Source organism: Paroedura picta, chromosome 5, assembly GCF_049243985.1.
Source record: "Paroedura picta isolate Pp20150507F chromosome 5, Ppicta_v3.0, whole genome shotgun sequence".
NCBI lineage: Eukaryota > Metazoa > Chordata > Lepidosauria > Squamata > Gekkonidae > Paroedura > Paroedura picta.
In genome coordinates, this window is record NC_135373.1 from 110,361,207 (window position 1) to 110,374,240 (window position 13,034).

Genomic DNA, 13,034 nt, shown 5'->3' on the forward strand with positions numbered 1-13,034 from the left:
GGCACCACCCCCACTAGGCCTCCAAGGCTGCTCCCATGCTCTGAAGACCGGGAGAAGCCTTGGGAGACTAGCGGGGCCAGAAAGCGGCAAGGGCGCCTCAGCGTGGGCCCCAGATGTCAAGACTGTGCCAGCCGCCATACACAGGAGCCACACATTCAAATTAGGGAAGAGAGTGAGCAGGGGACAAGGGTTTTTAACCCTTTATGTAGAAATTCCACATGAGGGATGAGAATCCTTGTCGACTGATTTTTCTGAGGGAGAATGAAACAAGGAAACACAAGACCGTGGAAAAGGCCCAAACATGCTTCCTTAAAGTGGTTCTTCTCCATGGGGGTGAAGGAGATGTCATTCACTCAGCCTTCCAGCCAACACTCTTGCACTACCTCTGTTTCAATCCGGCACTTAACATTGGTCCTAACTGTTGCCTGTATACGATTGAGGCCAATAAGTTGCTGTTGGGAAAATGCCGTTTTGAAGTCGATCACGATCATTGAAGTCGTCTCTCTCTCTCTCTCTCTCTCTCTCTCTCTCTCTCTGTTTTGGTTCGCTGCCAAATGAGATCAGATCCCTGCAGGATCTTAGAAAGTTCTGCAGGGCCTGTAACAAAGAGCTGTTCTGCCTGGCCTATGGCTGAGGCCTAAAAACTAGCTTCTGATCTCAAAGACCGCTCTGCTTGTCCTTGCTGAGCCATACTCCTTAGACAAGTCCACATCATGCCCCTCCCAATCCCATGTGTCATGAACCCCGATTCATGACTTTTTCATTTCCTGGGCCCTGGCAAGGCCAGCCGTCATGACTCTATAAATCTGCCCTCTGGCTCCAAGACTCCCCTTGCATTCCCAGTGGGCCCCCACCTCTTGCATTCCCAGTGGGGGCCCTGGAAAGACTGAGGCTTGTTAACCTGTAAATCTGCCCTCAGGCTCCAAGCCTCCCTTCTTTTCACAGCAGGAGTTTTCCGCTGATGATGTATCAATCTCACTATAAGTGTCCTTGTGGAGACAGTTCGGTCTCAACAATATTGTAACAACTTAGATTAGATTCTTAGCCATCTGGCATCCTGTGAACCTAGACACTTTTGGTGCCCTTTCACTCTCCCGCCAAAATGCCTTTGTACCCCTCCCTTATGAATAGGGCTCTATATCTGCCCTGGGTTATCCACTGTTCTTTGTTATTATCAAGATCTTTGCTTAGGAAGGAGAAATACAAAAAGAACCAAGGGCCTCTGTGCCACTATATCACTTCTGGGTACAGCCCGGCTGGGACAAGGGGTAGCACCATGGGCAGCACTATGGTTTTGCCCTGGAGTTTCCTGCAATTGCTAGAGCTACTTGTGACTTTCTGGCCATACCTGGAAGTGATACAGGGGCATAAATGCCTGCCTCTGTGCCGCTGCCCCACCCTTTCACTGTCAGACTTGGAAATTTATCTTGGAAATCTGGAAGTGCTAGACACTGTATGGATGTTGGGGGGGGGGGGGGTTAAATGTTTAAATGACCTTAAACATTGCCCAAAGGAATGCAGACAACCTTGGCCAAGTGAATAAAATCTTTGAGACCAACAAAGATTTATTCAAGGCACTAGCTTCAAAGCCCGTTCCTAAGAATGGGCCTTAAAAGGGCCCTATCCCCTGGCCAGGCAGCTTAAGGTGGCTTTGGGCTGAGACAGCCAAATCAAGTGGGGTGGGCGGGGGCTGGGCAGCTCATTAGCAAGGGGACAGAGCTCCTTAGCAGGCAGCAGGTCAGGAGGCCCTCATGAGCAGGCCCAGCCTAGCAGGCCAGGAGGCCCTTGTTAGCAAGGCCTCCACCACGACCCTTTGCCCAGGGCCTCTCCCCATATCTGCTGCTGGCTCCAGGCACTGAGGCATCTGAGAGCAAAGAGGCTAGAATCCAGGGCCGGAGGGCGGGAGCCACAGGGGCAGGGCCAATCAGGGCAAAGCTGGCTGCACCCTGATTGGCCCTATTCTAACTTGGACAGCTAGACACGTCCCACCCCTAGGCTGTTTCAGAAATATATAGAGGAACAACAATGGATAAGGATGAGCTTTCGAGTGCAAGCACTCTTCCTCAGACTATGAACTGACCATCATGAAGAATGTCATCAACCCCATCAATACCCACTCAAATGAGAAATGGTCCAACAAGGCCGTTGGACCTCCCTGCCTGCCTGAAATTAGCCTTCCTAGTCTTGTCTCCCCCACCTTGTACATGTTGATGGAATTGAGGTTATAAAGAAATCGGGGTGGGGCATCTTTAAGGAGCTTTATACAGATTGTCAAGCCTTCCTCGGCTGAGTCCTCTCCGTTCACTCCCAGTGGATGAGGTTTGGGCGAATTACTTGCAAGACATCAAACATTTGTTTTAATGAGAGCGGAACATCGAGGCCTTTGTGTGTTCTGCCTCCCTAATGACAGCTAAGCAGGCCCCGTTATCATTAATGTCAGGCACCAAAGTGGTAACTGGCTGGTTCTCCCTACCTCTTTCCCCACCTCCCCTCAGCCTGTCTCCCGGTAGAAACAAGCCCGTAAGTGACTGTGACGATAGGAAGAATGGTCACAAGTGAGGTGCCCGGTTTATTGTCTTGCCACTGAAGCTCAAGTGCCAGCCCAGCAGTTGACAGAGATGGGTTAAATATAGCACACAGATGGACTGTAGCCTCCCCTTTAATGTCACTGTGACAGCTCTGGCAGCCCTGAACGCATCCTTAAAAGCTATAAAAGTGAACACAGCTCTGCAAAGGAGGCCTCAGGGAAAGAATGAGGGGAATGGCCAGACAGAAAGGGAAGGAGGAGAGCAAAAGTCTTCCATGCCGCCTTTTCCCTTTCCCCCAAACGGCCTTGCCATAACCTCTTTGTCAACATTTTCTCCCCATTTCCATTTAAATGAGGTGTCAACCGGTCTCTCTGCTAAAAGCCTCCAGAATGTATAGCAAAGCAAAATTCTGCAGCCCTTTCGAAGTTACAAACTGAGTACATTTGCAGATATTTATTGGGGGGGGGGGGGCAGAGCATGCTGTTTCCTGAATGAAAGAGAGGCTAGGGTTGCCAACCTCCAGGTAGAAGCTGTACATCTCCTGGTGTTACAACAGACACCAATTCACCTGGAGAAAATGGCTGCTTGTGAAAGTGAACTTGATAGTATTATGCCCCAGTGAAGTCCACCCCAGACTGCGTCAATGAAATGTCCAGAAATTTTCCAACCAGTGATTTAAATCCCAAGGAAGGCTTACCAAAGTTAAAAACACAGAAATAGTTAAAATCAAATTAAAATCAGTGGTGACAGCAAAAAAATGCTTCCAATAAAAGTAATTAGCTGCCTTGGCATGAAGACATGCTTGTATCTGAAGAAGTGTGCACGGACACGAAAGCTTGGACCTTGATTCAAACTTTGCTGGTCTTAAAGGTGACTTTAGACTAAAACAAGGTCTAGTATAGTTAAACTGAAAAACTCTGGTAGGCCTCAGTCACCGTAGTTGTAATTCTGGATTTCTAACAATACTTTGGCCACCTCATGAGAAGGAAGGACTCCCTGGAGAAGAGCCTAATGCTGGGAGCGATTGAGGGCAAAAGAAGAAGGGGACAATGACAGAGAATGAGGTGGCTGGATGAAGTCACTGAAGTACTAGGTGCAAACTTAAATTGACTTTGAGAAATGGTAGCGGACAGGAAGGCCTGGAGGATCATTGTCCTTGGGGGTCGCGATGGGTTGGACACGACTTCACACCTAACAACAACAAAATATTACTCTTGGAATCTCATGCAAGTTTCCATTGACCACTTGGGTCTGACTCTTTCCCAGTTTTGGATATTTCATTAAACATACCCACATGTGTCTAAACATATCTTGGAAACCATAAATTCTAGTAACTTGCTACATTGTTTTCAGAACAATTACATGTAAGATTTGATGAACATAAAAGAGCCCTGCCAAATCAGACCAAGGGTCCATCTAACCCAGCAACCTATTTGTAACTATAATCAGTGAGATGTTACTTACAACCTCAAAACAAAAGCATAAAGATAACAGCATTCTCCTGATGTTACTGCCCTGTATCTGATATTCAGTAATTTGGTAATTCTGTAAACGGTAATGACTGGGGAAGGCACTGGCAAACCAGCCCATATTGAGTCTGCCACGAAAACGCTAGAGGGCATCACCCCAAGGGTCAGACTTGACTCAGTGCTTGCACAGGGGATGCCTTTACCTTTACCTTTATCTGATATTCCACTGCATGTAGAAATTCCATTTAACCAACATGGAAATTAGCCATTGATTGAGTCATCCTTTGTCTAATCCAGGATGCTCACTTTTGTACCAGATTCTCCCTTATCCAGCAGTCACTGTGTTAAGGGCTCCAACCCATTCAGGATACCCTTCCAGGGCCACAGGGGTAGTTATCTCCAGGGATAATAACCTCCAATTTACACAAGAGTAGTTAACACACTGATAAAGCAAACTCTAGTATAGTTACCTCCTGTTTAACATGCTAACATGCTGATCAAGCAAGCTGCATTGTGTATGAGGCTTGTCTACACAAAAAAAAATCCAGGGAGAAAGATTTTGGTCAGTATAAAAGGTAAAGGTAAAGGTATCCCCTGTGCAAGCAGTGGGTCATGTCTGACCCTTGGGGTGATGCCCTCTAGCGTTTTCTTGGCAGACTCAATACGGGGTGGTTTGCCAGTGCCATCCCCAGTCATTACCCCCCCAGAAAGCTCATTTTACCAACCTCAGAAGGATGGAAGGCTGAGTCAACCTTGAGCCGGCTGCTGGGATTGAACTCCCAGCCTCATGGTCAGAGCTTCAGCCTGCATGTCTGCTGCATTACCACTCTGCGCCACAAGAGGCTCCTCTTTTGGTCAATATATTTCCTTTACAAGATTGAAAAACACCAGGGCTTGATTTTTCCGAGCCAACACAAACACAGTTTGCAGGGAAAATACTTCTCGCTCCCTAGTACCTGCCTCCCTGATAAGAGGAATAATACACTGCGTGCCTGATGGAGTCCTAATAAAGGATAACGAGAGATTTATGTCCCATTTCAGTTGACTGATCAATAGCAAATGTCGTACTAGAGGTAGGGGATCAACCTAGGCAGCTGCATTTTGGAACAAGCCGTTCTAGAACACAGAGCGCCACAAGCTCAGGGTGAATTTACAACTTCGGGTTTTTTTGCAGTAGTTCTTTGTTTATATATCTTGCAGACTATGAGGTCAGAGAACTATTTAGTGCCTTCATGATTCAACAGCTACATCAATATACTCCGGCAGGGGAGAAGCTGGGAAAACAGTCCATTGGATCCAAGCAGCTTTTCCAGTAATGAAAAAGAAAAAGAGAATCCCCTTTGATGATCCAAAAAGACTGATGAGGACTATGGGACCTACATGGACTAAAGCCTTGTGGGATGCCACTCACTGGCAGTCTTCAAGCAAAGGTTGGATACACACTTTTCTTGGATGCTTTAGGACAGTGGTCCCCAACCCCCGGTCCGGGGACCGGGACCGGTCCATGGATCAGTCAGTACCGGGCTGCAGCTCCTCCTCGTCTTCCTCCCCAGCTGCTGCCTCGGGGGCTGCCCTGCCACTCTGCCACTGGCTCACCTTTGGTGCTCTCCAGCGGCTGCCATGGCTGGGCTCCCCTCTGGCATGGCACTGCATAGCTGCTGCTGGCAGCGACCCCAGCGGGCAGCAGGAAGTCAGGGGCACCAGCAGGAAAGGAAGTGGAGCAGGGGTTCAGGCAGCGGCAATGTCCCTCGGCAAATGACTACCCCCTCCCCAGGCCTCAGTAAAATTGTCAAGCATTGACCGGTCCCCGGTGACAAAAAGGTTGGGGACCACTGCTTTAGGATGCTTAGGGCTGATCCCGCGTTGAGCAGGGGGTTGGACTAGATGGCCTGTATGGCCCCTTCCAACTCTATGATTCTATGATTCTATGGGAGCTGTTATTGAGGTGGGGAATGGAATGAGAATCAGTGAAAAAAACCTACTGGATCTACCCCCACAGATATCTGCCTGTCCTCTTCCCTGCAATGCGAATAGCAGCTTTAGGAGAGGGGGCTGGTTTAAAACAAGAAACATTGGGGGAGGGGGGGGATATTGAGTCACAACTGCAATCTGATTTAGGCCCCTCCCACACAGCTATTTTTATGCTATAAAAACTACGGGAGATTTGATTGTGGATGTCCAGTTGTCTTGTTGCTTTTGGCTTGAGACTGGCTCTTGACATTTGATTGCGACTGATTCTTTTTTTAGCAAAGATCCGCACCCACAAAGACATTCTGCTAATCTTATTAAAAAATCCCTTTTAACTTCTGAAATGTCCAACTGATATTTTGTCTACTCACGGCTCTCTGCACTCCCTGAAATATCGTTCTAAGGGAAATCTGGTGGCAACGCTATTTCTGAACCGCCGCAAATATCAGCAGTTGATCCAGACTAAATTAGACACCATGCAGAGCTGTTGTTACATTTCCAGGTAAGGCTTCACAGAAACGAATGGAAAGTCAGTGATTTTCTCATCATAAACAGTAACTTCTGTATTTATTTGGAAAAGTAATATGCCACCTCCCCGGAGACCTGCTCGAGGCTGCTTACAATTAAGATAATAAAACTAAACCATTAAAAAAAGCCATCCAGCAAGTCCTCGGGGGTGGGGGTGGGGGAAAGCTCATACATTTAAAACAAGTCACTAAAAACAAGTTGGCACCATTAAAAGAAGCCAGGGCATAACAACAGCATAAAATACACACTGAGCAGTCAAAAATGGTACAGATAAAAATGGCCAGAAGCAGATCATAAAATGTTTGAAAAGGTATATATTAAAAAAAGAAAACATGGGTAAGAAAGGAATGTTGCCTGAAAGAAAACAAGGTAGATGCCAAGAGAACCTCACCGGGGATGGCTCTAGTCACATCCCTGTCCACATCCCTCCCTCAGAGACAAGCTTTACCCTCTCTTTTTCTTTCCCTTTTGTGACTGAGCTACCCTAGTTGTTGGTTTTCTTTTTTCCTGAAGAATTCTGGCTGTCCAACCTTGTCACAGTATAATGTTTTGGTTGTTTGCTCAGCCTAGGAGCCTGAGGGAAGGAATGGGAGCCTCCGTTAGCATATATGACTTAAACAGCATTCAAGGAGGTGAATAAATATATTTTATTCAACACAGAGGAGAAAGGTCAGGTGAAATCAGGGGTAAGATTTCAGCGGTACCTCTATAGATCACTTTGAGATAAAATCAGTACATGCCCAGACTTTAGTTCTTAAGTTTCAGACTAGGCATGTGCCATTCAATTTGGGCTGTCCAAAAGGTATCTCAATCAGTCCTGATCCAGGCACAAATTGGCTGCTTCTGGCACAAATCACAATTTCCCAATAAGCTGAAATGGCCAAATCAACCTTGCTTGAATCACTGAATTGCAATTTGGCATGATTCCGTATGAATCAAACAAGTGGCCATTAAAGAGAAAGAGAAAGGGGGAAGGGGAGTTTCCCTTTTTGTCTTTCCTGGGTTCTGGGGGTGGGGTGGGGGTTTAAGGTAGTGTGGTTGCAGGAGCCTCTCCTCAAATGAATCCCAAAGTTGCAAAAACATTGGACCAGAGAGTCCAGTTTTGGGGCACTCAAAGAGGGTGCTTCCATCCAACCTCTATTATTTCCTATGGTGAAAACAGACCAGAGAATCTGTTTTTTCTCATCATGGTACAGGGGGTTGGACTACATGACCCATGAGGTACCTTCCAACTCTATTATTCTATGATTCTAACGTTAGGAATCAGCACTGTATTGTATCCAAAAACAGAAGGATAGCCATCCCTGATCTTTCAGAACACAGGGGACAGGAAACCTTTAAACTTCCCATGACTATAGCCACATCTTGGACCAGCTGAAGTTTTTGAACAGTTTTTAAAGGGAGCCTCATGTAGAGCACATTGCAGCAGTCTAACCTGGATGTGACCACACCATGGAACACTGTCACCAGATCACACTTTTCAAGAAAGGGCCCTAGCAGCCAAAGCTGATAAAGGGCGCTACGTGCCATGTACTTTGATGGAATGTTGGCCACTAGGCAACACTTGTTGCTTTGGTCATCCAGAACCCGGGACTTTTTCTTCAAGATTGCCTCTTTCAAAGTAGTCAGAACTTTCCCCCTCCCACAGAGGGGCATTCATTATATCCTGGTCCCTCTTAACCAACTACAGCTGGGGTTCCTTTTAGTTCAGAAACCCATATATTCTTGCAACGATCACCTTTCTTGAATAAGCATCGGGTTGAATCCAAAGTTTGGATTCATTTACTGTCAATTGCAGGGAAACTTTTCTGCCTCTTACCACAGCCTGCTGAATTATCTGGCATGGTCCCCTGTGCCCTAAGAGCAGCATTTCAAGGAGATCACTGACCTGCAGTTTCTTAATGGAAAACTGAGCCTGGATTCAGTCTCTATATCTTCTTTGAGTTCCCCCTTGCCCTCTTTGAGCAATCCGTCAGTCGCATAATGGCTAAAGGAGGTTATGGGAGTGAAATGACAGTGAAAGTGGTTTTGATCTGCTCTGAGTCAGAAGGGAATGTTGTGCAAGAAGAAGAGAACACAGAATGTGAATGAAGCACTTGTGGGGTAGAGCAGGGGTAGTCAACCTGTGGTCCTCCAGATGTCCATGGACTACAATTCCCATGAGCCCCTGCCAGGGTTTGCTGGCAGGGGCTCATGGGAATTGTAGTCCATGGACATCTGGAGGACCGCAGGTTGACTACCCCTGGGGTAGAGGACAACTGCTCCTTTCCCCATAAAACAGATTCCCCCCTCCCTGTTCTAAATCCTAGCTCACATTCTATAAATGGGACCTGACATCTCAAGCCCAAAAGCCTGTATTTTGATCACATCCTTAGGTGGAACAATGCACCCACTGACCCCATCCTGGCTCTAACCAGGGGCAGAATTCTAACTCAAGCCCTCACAGATTTTGCGACTGTCATGCTGCTGTGAATCAGACGACTACGGTTACCTACATGGAGAGAACAGGAAACAGAAATAAGCACAGAGGCAAGAACTGCACTATCTTTTTAATAGAGGAGGGCATAGTAACATTTTATAATAAAACTAATTGTTGAAAGGTCAGTATTACTGTCTGCTAATCTAAAGCAAAGTGAAAGGTTAAAAGGGACCTTGAAATCATTAGCCTCTCTGTAGGCTGGACCCATCTTTTCAAATCACTAAGCAGGCTGGTGGATTTCACCCCCTGGCTTCAGCCCTTCCTGGCACGGGATTGGTTCAGCCTTGGCAGTGCCTGGAAATTGACACATCGAAAAACGTTGCCCACCCAGAGCTCAAGAGGTCATGTGAATAAGCCCGATTTGAGGTTATGAATCAGTATGACTACTGGAAACATGTTTGCATGGCAGCTCTCCACATTCTCCTTTGGGCATTGAATAACCTTGGTGCTTTTGGAGGAGTCCAGACTGAAAAGATGCCCAGAGACTGCAGATATGGGGGGAAATGGATTATTTGCATAAGAACAGAGGCCGTGGAAGTAATATCTGCATCCTTCTTTTTAAAAAAATGTGCTTACTGATAGCTATGGAGGTGTCAAAGAAGAGGTGACAGAAAAAATCTGGGAAAGGAAATAAGCAGACATGTCACAAGTCCTGGATGTGGCGGCCAAGAATTCTGGAAGAATTTGGAAATGAAGGAGTGACTGAGCAGATAAGGAGGCGGGTGGGATACTGGCAAGAGGATGGGGGCTTTTTTTTAAAGAGCCTGAAAGGTTTAGCATTGGGAATCTTGGACATTTTTGGAGGTCTGAATAAACTGGCTAGTATAGAAATCAAAAAAGAAGAGTCATTGATTTCACATACTGAGGAATTCAGGAGGTCCCATTTATTTATATCCCACTTTTCACCCAGTGTGAAGCCAGAGTGTCTTAGAAGAAGGAGTAGAAGAAGAAGCGTTGGTTCTTATATGCCACTTTTCTCTACCCGAAGGAGTCTCAAAGTGGCTTACAGTCGCCTTCCCTTTCCTCTCCCCACAACAGACACCCTGTGAGGTAGGTGAGGCTGAGAGAGCCCTGATATTACTGCTCGGTCAGAGCAGTTTTCTCAGTGCTGTAACTAGCCCATGGTCACCCAGCTGGTTGCATGTGGGGGAGTGCAGATTCAAACCCGGCTCGCCATATTAGAAGTCCGCACTCCTAGCCACTACACCAAGCTAGAACATCGTGGTCCAACCTGCCATTTTCATACCACAACAAGTCTGTGAGATAGGTTAGGCTGAGAGAATATGACCGGTCCAAGTGACCCAGACAGTTTTCCATGATAAAGCAGCCATTCAACTTTAGGTCACCTAAGATCTTAGCCCCACACTTTGTCCACTAAGCAGCACTGGCTCTCACAAAGTTAGAGAATTCTTGAGTAGGGATTTCAACTCAAATCTCCCTGATCAAAGTCCATCTTCCTGTCCATCACACTACTCCAGCAGGTTCTTGAACATTGCATTTGGGCTTTCTAAATTTTTTAGAAATACTCCTTCACAAAAGCTTATAGAAACCTGCTCCAATGAGCTTCTCTTCCAGCATAAAGGTTCTCAACAGCAGATTTAAGGATCTCGGTGCCCAACTGTGAACACAAAGTAGACCTTAACATCACTCAAGCAGTGTTCTGTTTTAGAATCATAGAGTTGGAAGGGACCTCATGAGTCATCTAGTCCAACCCCCTGCACTATGCAGGACACTGACAACCCTATTGCTCATCCACTATAACCTACCACCCCCTTAAGCTTTCACAGAATCAGCCTCTACATCATATGTCTATCCAGCCTCTGTTTAAAAATTTCCAAAAATGGAAAACCCACCACCTCCCGAGGAAACCTGTTCCACTGAGAAACCACTCTAACTGTCAGGAACTTCTTCCAGAGGTTTAGACAGAATTTCTTGTGAATTAATGGAATTTCTTTTGAATCAACTTAATTTCTTTTGAATTATTCATACTGATAAGAAGCTCAAGTGGTAAACATGGATATTTCCTGGTGCTGAAATAAGTGGCCATAACTGGGCCAACTTTGTATTGAGTATTATTTGTTCTACAAAAGGACAGGCTCTATAGCATTAGAGCATCTTGCGATTAATTAAAAGCTCTAAGAAAATGTTTAATTTAAATACTTGTTCAAAAGTATTTATTGTAGGAGTGGTCTGATGAGTTTTCCAAGGACAAAGACTTATTTATTTACTAGTATTAAAGCTTGATTTAAAAATAGGTATTGAAAGGGGCAGGATGGTCATGCCTCAGCAGCCCATGTTCCACCACATGATGCAGCCATCTGGGCCGACCCATAGATTAGCATTCGGAGTATTATTTGTTCTACAAAAGGACATGCTCTAGATTGGCATTTAGACATTTGGCTATCACAAATTAGATTCTGCCTTGAAAAACGAACTCGCTATACCCTGGAATTTCCTTGCTGTGGGGTAACAGATGGCAATTTGGATCTGCACCTGGAAAGGCAGATTTTTAGCATGGAAACAGGCAAAAAAAAAAAAGGCAGCACTTTAAAAAGGCAAATGTGAATGGAACCACTAGTGGAGAAACAGTCTCAGCCTGGCCTACCTCACAGGTTTATTGTAGGAGAATAATGTAAGCTGATTTGGTGGTGGAGAAAGATGGGATATAAATGAATTAAATGAATTAAAAAAATAAAGACTAAAAATCTGATGCACACTAAACCTAGGAGAGTCAAAACGGGAGGTAGTCACATTTGCAATCCTATGTGTGGTATCCATTTCTGTTTGAAAACTGGTTTTAGCTAATGCAGCTGAACGACATATTTTGCATTCCCAGCAACTGAATGAGACTTTTACAGGAAGACAAGATATTCAATAACAAGCTTTTTGTCTGAGATTTTGCGTGTGTGTGACGCCAGGGTTCCCCCACTTCGGAGAGGATGGCTTTTCTGCCATGCATTAGTGTTGTGCATAAAATGTTATTAATGTTCAACAGTGGTTTAAGAACAAAACCCTTGAATGGAATGAAGAAGAGTATTGTTGGCCTCATTTTTTTCTAGGTTGCTATTGCTATTTTGGTCATGATATCTGGGAAAGAAAATAAGCAGTGGAGTGTTCCAGAATAGGTGATGAAAATGATTAGAGGCGGTGAGAGTTGGATTCCTTTCCCACAGAAAGAAAATCATAAGCGCTGGTCTAAATCGGAGACCAAGCAGAGTCCATATGAACCAAAAAATGGAGGAGAAAGAGAAGGTACGGGGGGGGGGGGGGCTTCTCTTTGCCTTCTAACTGGGGGGAAACGTAGAGACACTCATTCAGCAAGGAATAGCAGAATATTGTAATTGATTTTTTTTAAAAATCCTTTTACAACATGGAATTAGCCTTTTAACCTCAATGCTCTCAATGCCACGGAGGCCAACAGATTAACAGTAGGATTAGTTATGTGTATGCATAAGCATGGATTTCCCAATTTCCCAAAACAGACAGAATACCCTCTGCCTCATCATCATCTCCAATAAAACACACAAGGAAGTGTCCCTCTGTGGGTGTGTGGAGGGGGAGAGACAGCTTCACTAGCCAAATTTAAACCCAACCCAGGATTCTGCATGGGTCGGATTGTGTCACTAGATAAAGAACATCATCTGCTGGGCTGGAGGAAGGCATGTAGTTCCCTGGATTCATTTAATGCAGTCGGAAATACCTGAAGACCCCTGGCTCAAGGGGAACAGGCATGCCCCCATTAATTAGCATGCACTGGGGAGGGTTGAAATACCTTGGACCAATCATTCTGTCTCAGTCTATGATACAGGACTGTTGTTGTTAATATAAAATGGAGGAGAGGAGAATGGGGTTGTAACTTGTAAGCCAATTTGCAGGATAAAACAGGGTACGCATATGCCCTGACCTGGATAGCCAAGGCTGTCCTGATATCATTAGATCTTGATAGCTAAGTATGGAGACCACCAAGGATGTCCATGGTTGTTACATAGAGGCAGGCAATGGCAAACCACCTCTGAACATCTCTTCCTTTGACAACCCAACTGCAGCCTTTCTCTACTTTAT